This window comes from Scomber japonicus, chromosome 21 (genome assembly GCF_027409825.1).
Source record: "Scomber japonicus isolate fScoJap1 chromosome 21, fScoJap1.pri, whole genome shotgun sequence".
In the NCBI taxonomy this organism is placed as follows: domain Eukaryota; kingdom Metazoa; phylum Chordata; class Actinopteri; order Scombriformes; family Scombridae; genus Scomber; species Scomber japonicus.
In genome coordinates, this window is record NC_070598.1 from 25,595,734 (window position 1) to 25,603,680 (window position 7,947).

The 7,947-nt window shown below is 39.9% G+C and overlaps 1 non-coding gene across 1 annotated transcript; it reads left to right on the forward strand.

Annotated features, from left to right (window-relative positions):
• Positions 1 to 7,052: 7,052 nt before the first annotated feature.
• On the forward strand, positions 7,053 to 7,125 carry trnav-aac (transfer RNA valine (anticodon AAC)). Its single transcript has one exon. It is a non-coding gene; the product is annotated as a tRNA-Val (tRNA).
• Positions 7,126 to 7,947: the final 822 nt, after the last annotated feature.

A 7,947-nucleotide genomic window follows, 5' to 3' on the forward strand; every position in this document is an offset into this window, starting at 1 on the left:
TGCTGAGGAAGATATCAACCATACTGTGGCTGAAAAAGAAGGGAAATCAAACAAACAAACAAACAAAACAGAATAGAACAGTAACCTTAATTAATGTACATGTTACATTTTTAGATTATTTCTACTCCAAGAAACTCCTTTGGAATCTCTCATCAGATATTATGCCAACCTAACACATATGAATCTATTATCAAATGCTAGATAGATATAGAAGTGTGCGGTGTGGACTTAGGCTGACAGTTTTGGCCTTCTTACATACAGAAACACAATCCCCTTGTAACACACAAATGTGATGAATAAAACTAAGCTGACACATGTATATTATTACCTCTGTGTGTCTTCTTCAGCAGGACACTGTTCATAGCAGAGTATTTTCATGTTGGTCTTGAAGGATTATTTCAGCAACTCAAGATTGCACTTGATTGCAAAAGACATAGTATGGGTCAAGCTTCATAAATACTAGATCCTACATTTCTCCACAACCTGAGATAGGCCTTCTGTTATCAAACCCTGACAAGCTCCTCCAGATATGAAGTTATATCACTAGGTTCAGGAACAGAGACCATGCCTCATACCTCCCTTATTTCCACACAAGACTACTTAAGTCTCATCCTACCTGCTCTTCTACCCTTCATCTCAGTTCTCACAAACCCTCCCTCCAAAACCCTTTCTAACATTCTTTGTTTGATTTTGGGAACCATGGGGCTCCATCCAGGACAGGAAGACGAGACAGGTCCCCCACCCAAAGTCTCACCCCACACCTGTTCCCTCTCCATACCCACCTAGAAACCAGGACTGCAACCTTTGCCTCCACCCATCCACCTGGCACCTGACTTCAACTTAATTTATTCAAGAAAACATTGGGGTATAGGGTGAACCCTATACCCCCATCTCTTTACCCTTCCACCCTTGACCCTCATCCCTATTCTACTATTGTAATAAAACTCATAACTAAGTTGACGTGGTCTCTATTAGTGAAGCACAGAATATTAACTGTATACAGTCTGGATCGTACTCTTCATTGCAGGTAAAGTTACTTAAAAAATAAACCACTTTTTTCTTGGTTGAGAAACTCAACAACAAGCTAAAACACATCAGACATATCTCCAAAGAAGGTTGTAGTGGTCAACATGTTAACCATTTAACAGTAACACATCCAGCTGACACAGAGTAATTGAATATCCAAAAGTCCAGTATTTACTGTCTTGTTGGCTCTGGGTTGGTCTCCAACAACAACAGTAACTAAAGTATCTGTCTCTTCACCTGCTAAATACTCCACAATGTTCACCAGCTAGTCTTTATATCTGTCTACTGTTTGGTGTTGTGTGTTTATCAGATCATTTCCAATTACAACAGCTTCCTGCTGCTGCGGGAAACAATGACAGCAGAACACCAAAAACAGAGCAAAAGAAGTTCAAAATCTCTGAGAGGAACTTTGTGATGGTTCTCTGAGTTTGTCACAGAGCAAACCCTTTCACAAACACATTTGATTCATTGTTAACATAAAACTATTAATTTGTGGATTTTTAAAGATACAAACAGCCACAATGAAATAAAAAGGTCATTTGTATTAAATTGCTTTCAAATTAATGTGGTTTTTCTTCTTCAGGGACAATATTCATTCTGCATGGTGCTCATTGGGTTGAATGCGGTGTGTGCCTCACCAATTTCTATCTGTGTTTGTGCTGTGATAGGCTGCAACAACTGCAACTGCTGTTTACTAGCCTTATTGCCCAATGCATGCTGGGATAGGTGCAACCATATCTTATGACCCTGGATAAGAAGTACACACACTTCCCTGTTATTGGAGATGCTACTGTAAATGACAGTATTAATGGTGTGTGGTGATGGCATGTTATGCCTGACTGCTCTGCATGCTGCTATCAGCCTCAAGATGAAACAGATCTGAATTGAAAGAACACACACTAACATTACTGTAACTCCATGGGCATGTCAGTCCTCGCCTTGTCACACAGCTTATTTAAGTGTGTTCTTTAAATCAGGACTATAGATCAGAGCATATGTGTGTATGTGATGGATATGTTATGAGTGGAAGTGTGATGAGGTTCAGGAAGACCGGGGGGAAATGGTCCCCATCTCCTAGTGGATGTGATGGATGACATATCAATTGATTCAATGTGGTAGTATAAAGGATAGTGGTAGATCACACTCAAAGTGTGTGTTTCTGTATGTGTGCAGGTGGGGGAGGGGAATTCTTCTTCTACCACTAAGCATTCCTTCTAATTACAGTATTTGTGTAGTTTTTGCATCAGAAGCATGGAGCACTAAAGAATCCATGACTACCAGAGAAGTCTAAAAATAATGGTTAAATGAGGGCTCTTACACATTACCAATTACCAATTCATTTTCAAATTTTTCCATAATATTTTACCCATTTCTATGGCATCAAACTGTTTAAAATAGGTAGGCTTATATAGCGATCATAGGCCCTTTTTGCCACTTTGCTAGGCAGTGTAGCAAAAAACACAGACACAAACACAGCACAGAATAGGAATGGAATGCCTTTATGTCCACACATACAGGAGACTCAAAACACTGGATTTTCAATATGTCCAAACAGCCACCACTCATGAGAACACACAGAGAGAATCTGTTCAAGTAATGTCTGAGATGAGCTATGTTCCTGTTTACTTACAATTAACTATGGTCAGTAAAGATACAAAACTGTGCCTATATGAGCAGCTCCTTTCTGATCTGAACCTTATACACTCTGCCCTGATGTGGTCAATGATTAGTCTCTGTGCCACAAAAGAATGTTCCTTCAGATTATCTACCTCAGGGGGTCAAACTCATCTTCAATCAAGGGCCACATACAGACCAATTTGATCTGATGTGGGCCGGTCCATTAAAAAGAAGGAAGGAAGGAAGGAAGGAAGGAAGGAAGGATCGAAGGAAGGAAGGAAAGACAGATGGAAGGAAGGAAGGAAGAAAAAGAAGACAAGAAGGAAAGTGGGCCGGATTGGACTCCTTGGCAGGCTGGTTCTGGCCCACGGGCCGCATGTTTGCCACCCCTGATCTACCTCAACTTGTTTGACTACACACTTTGTACTAGGGAGCTGGCAGTGTAATAGAATAGAATAGAAAGTCTTTATTGTCATTGTACAAAGCACAACAAAATTGAGATGCCATCTTTAAAGTGCAGAAACAAAAATAAGTAATTACAATTATTTAATGCAGTTAAAGTCTGTGTAAAGTAAGAATAAATATGTTTTCTGAGTTTGACATACCACAGAAAAGTGTGTTGTTAACCATCCTGCCAAATTTGAATTTGAATGATTAAAAAAAATCGCCAAATATATGAAATTAGGCTTCAAAGTTGTGTAAAACTCAGCCTTTTTCTCATCTACCAAACGCTGTGGGAGTGCCCACCGAGTCTGCTGAAACCCCGCCCCCTACCAAGTGTCACCTGTCAATCAAAGTCACCACCTCTACCCGAAACATGGACGCTACGTCTGAGAGCTTTCTGCTGCTAACTCAGCTGCTAGCTCGGCGGCTACCTCAGCTAACTGGCTAACTGTAGACTGTAGTAGTAGTAGTAGTGTGTGCTGAATGTATTTATACCTCTACAGCAGCAGGGGCGGGTTTATGTTAATCGTAACGCGGCTGTGATTTTCAGACTCGCCCACTAAATCCTGAACACAGAAATCTTAAAACACAGTTTGTGAAGCCTAGCTCCACAATTCAAATCTAAATGGTTGAAATGCTTTTTACACCTTTTTTAGAAATACATTTATGACCTATTTAATGTGTTTAGAAGAAAATGTCTGAATTCACTTTACATGGTCTTTAAGTGCATTTATGGCTTTAGCGTAAAAGCTGTTGTGTAATCTGTTTGTGCGTTAGGGTTAGTGTGTGTTCTCTCAATGTCCTGTAGCGTTTGCCTGAGGGCAGCAGCTCAAAGGGCCTGATTTACTAAGATCCCAAATAGTGGGTACTAAATTGCGTGCACAGTGCAATAGATTGCGCGTTTCGTTTGCGTGAGTTTGCAGGTGATCTTCTTAGAATAACTGCGTAAATGAAAAGAGGTGCAATAGGGTGGAGACAGCAGTATTTAAATGAGGGTTTTGCGTGTAGTGGAAGAGGTTAACTAATATATTGAGATAGAACAAAAACTAATATTACTAGAAAAACCCACATATGGGAGATTATTTGTGATAAAGTCAATGCTGTTAGTAAACCAAAATTATTCCACTCCAAAATTATAACACAGGTGGAAAAACTCTGTCCTGTGCGTATTCTGTCATTGTGCCTCCGTCTCCTCCTCTCCATAGTGACAAAAGTCATCTGTGCGCAGTGCGCAGCCGGTTGTGCTAAATAACATATTTACATTTACTCCTCCCTGCATTTTGCAGACTGGTGTTGAAACGCCCCATATTACATATTCATTATGGCAAATATACTAAATGGACAGCGTGTACTATCTTGCACAGCTGCAAGACGCAAACCCCAGTGCGCTTGCGTGAATAGATCAGTTTGCACATTTTTTGCGGGTGATGTCAAGTTTGCACACGTTTTTACACATGTCGACCTTTAGTAAATCATGCCCAAAGAGTGAGTGTCCTGGGTGAGATGGCTCCCTGAGGATATGGCGAGCTTTTCTGAAACAACAGGAACTGTACAGATCTTTCAGGGAGGGGAGAGGGCAGCCGATAATCTTCTGGGCTGTGGTGATGACCCTCTGGAGCGCTATCCTCTCTGCAGCTGTGCAGCTAGAGAACCACACACACATGCAGTAGGTCAAAATGCTCTCTATTGAGCAACTGTAAAAGGACACAAGCAGTTTTTGTGACAGTTGGTTATTCCCCCCAAAGATAAGCCCCACCACAGTAGTATCATCAGCGAACTTGATGATGCTGTTTCTGGAGTGGACGGGGGTGCAGTCGTGGGTGTAGAGGGTGTAGAGTAGGGGGCTCAGCACACAGCCCTCAGGTGATCCAGTATTAAGGCTGAGCACTGAGGAAATGCGGGTGCCCACTCTCACCCTCTGGGAGTGGTCAGACAGGAAGTCCTTGATCCAGAAGCAGATTGAGTGAGTCTGACTGATTCTGACTGTCTCATCCAGTCTGACTGATTCAGACATTTTCATTCACACACACAACGCTCCTCCTTGTAATGTCTAGTAAATGTCAGGGTTGCAGTGCATGTGTGATAGAGGCCTGACACCAAAGCACTAAAAAAGCACAGCAGAGATTGTTGTTCCTCAGAGAACTTAATAAATTTGAAAAGAGAAACAGAATCATCCTACAGTTTTATACAGCCATCATTAAAGCACCTTCACACATATGTAACAGAAAAGTGCATCACATTGAAATCTTCTGAAAATAAACCTTCTGATCTATTCAATCACAACATATGCAGAAGGTAAAAAGATATCAACCCACCTGAACCTGGCCATTAATGTCAAGTGAAGTAAAACTGAATGTGAAGATGTAATAGACTTTATTTGAACAGTTAAGATGGGAAGAATAATGTAGTGCAGTCATTTACATATGGACAGATTAGACTATAATTCATTGCAAGATGGCAAATGCTACTGCACATATGCATGGCAGCACAGCTCCTTTGCTAAATCACAACATTGCAAATTCCATAAAGAACCTCTTTGTAAAATTGATATATCTGCAATGAATTCCCTTTAAATAGATGTATCCCCTTAATGATTGTGTTTTGTTGTTTTTCACTGTCTAGCTATCTGAAATGGTCAAATATCAGTAAAAGAACTGGAAGATTCTTTTACTGACTGCATTTTTCTGGTAAACTGTGACTATTCAGATGAAAGACTAAGAACAGCTCTACCACTGAAAAAAAAATCTATTACAATTATGAAAATGATTACTACATTTTAATTACAAGAAGAATGTTAAGGGAAGATAATGTGATTCAGGGTTTAGTTACTTCATTAAACTGAACACCTCTTCACTGATCCAATTCAAATGGTTCAAATGACCCCCACTCATAAGAAAAGAAAAGGCAGACAACTCTGAATCCTCAAGATTAAAATGTGGAGGATACAACATACTTTACAATTCCAGTTAGACCATATTTCAATGTTTAAGATATTACCAGCAGTACATTTAATGTGATATAAGGGTTACACATATATCCTAAAAAATACACACATTTTAAACTAGCTAGAAAAATACATTTTAATTTTAGAGATTTCGTTTCTGTAAACATCACTCACATCAATTATTTGTAGTTATACGAGTCCTTTTTCCACAAAGCCTACTGTTCCTGATGATGAAACAGTTCTCAAAGCACAGAAACACAGCTATGAAACAATAGGGCTAAATGTGTTTGAAATAGACAAACAGTGACATCTTGTCTCCAAATCATGCTATTACATTAGTATGGAGTTAAATATGACAAGACCTCTTGATGGCATGCAGTGGGATTTATAGTCTGAACCTGTTTGAAATAGGCAAATAGTGATATCTTCTGGTGAAACCATGGTATTACATTACGTTATTACATTACCTTATGGTGACATGCTGTGGCAGTGGTGTGCACAAAGCTGAGCTGAGCGCTGTGAGGACAGTCAGCAGCAAATGAGACAGAAGAGATCATTGGAGACACCTGCAGCTACAGGTACTCATACTTACCTATTAACCCTTTCAGCCATTTGCCCATAACCAACATGTGGCTCCTGGTTATGTATAACTAATACCAGACAACATTCTGACTTTTAAGGTCAACTAGGAATGGCAGCTCAGCAGTGGAAAACAACAGACACGACCAGAAAGAGGAATAATCAAAGGCATGCATGTTCCTCCTGTCCACCAGAGTAATACAGTGAAGATATAAATCTGTAGGTAAAATCTGTAGGTAAATAGGTAAATAGTAACAATTAAATATTAATTAACTATAAGCCCTTACCAGCTAAAGATGAGGTGACTGGGTTGTCAACAATGACTGCAGGATGACAACATTTGAATTGAATGATTTTATCTCACAGTTTGATTAATGTCTGGATTTTGGACCTTTTTTTTCTTTCTTGTTTGACTACATGCATACATATTGGTAATCATTTGGTTTCTGTAGTGTAGTGGTTATCACGTTCGCCAAACACGCGAAAGGTCCCCGGTTTGAGACCGGGCGGAAACTTATTTGTTGGTGTTCAGATAAAACAGAGCAAATAGTCATTCATGTACAACAGTGATACTGATTATACTAGTTTAGGAAAAACAGTACAAAACAAGAAATGACAACACCAGTGAATTGTTTCATATTAAGCTAAACACAGGGGAGTACAATCACAATGACTATGATGACTGATGATAATGATATCACCTGCTAGCACACAGCTCCACTGCACTGGTAGTCTACGTATGGGATCAAATAAGGGTCAAAAAGATTTTGTAGTTGTAAAAATATTTTGTGCCCGTGTAAAAATACTTTGTGGATGTGTAAAACTAAATCCGACGGACACACAAATTTCCCACCTTCAAGTGCGACCCTGAAGTTACAAGTTTACAAAACCCAAATTACAAATACGAATTTTAACCATTTTGACCCTGTTTTGACGGCTGAATGAATAGCCAATCAGCACGTTGCTTACTGACTTGCCAATCAACCCGGTGCCCACCCATTAGACTGCCTGTTGGCACTCTACCATGTGCCAACCTACCATCCAATCAAAGAGCAGCTTCGATCTGAGCGCTTAACTTCAGTGGTCACACATCATAATAGTTCCATAGCACACACTGGCACCGACTCAGACGGAGGAAAACCAGAATGGAGCCAAACGGTCCTGCTCAGGTAAGTTAATTAGGGTAGGTAAAGCAAGAGTGTTGTGTGAGACAAGAGTCAGTAAACCAGTAAACCTGGAACTCCGTTAGCGCTTTTAGCACTTCCGGGTCCCTCTTCTAAAACTCAGTACGTTTTTGAATGAGATTTTGATAAAAAAAAATAAATAAAAAAACTCAA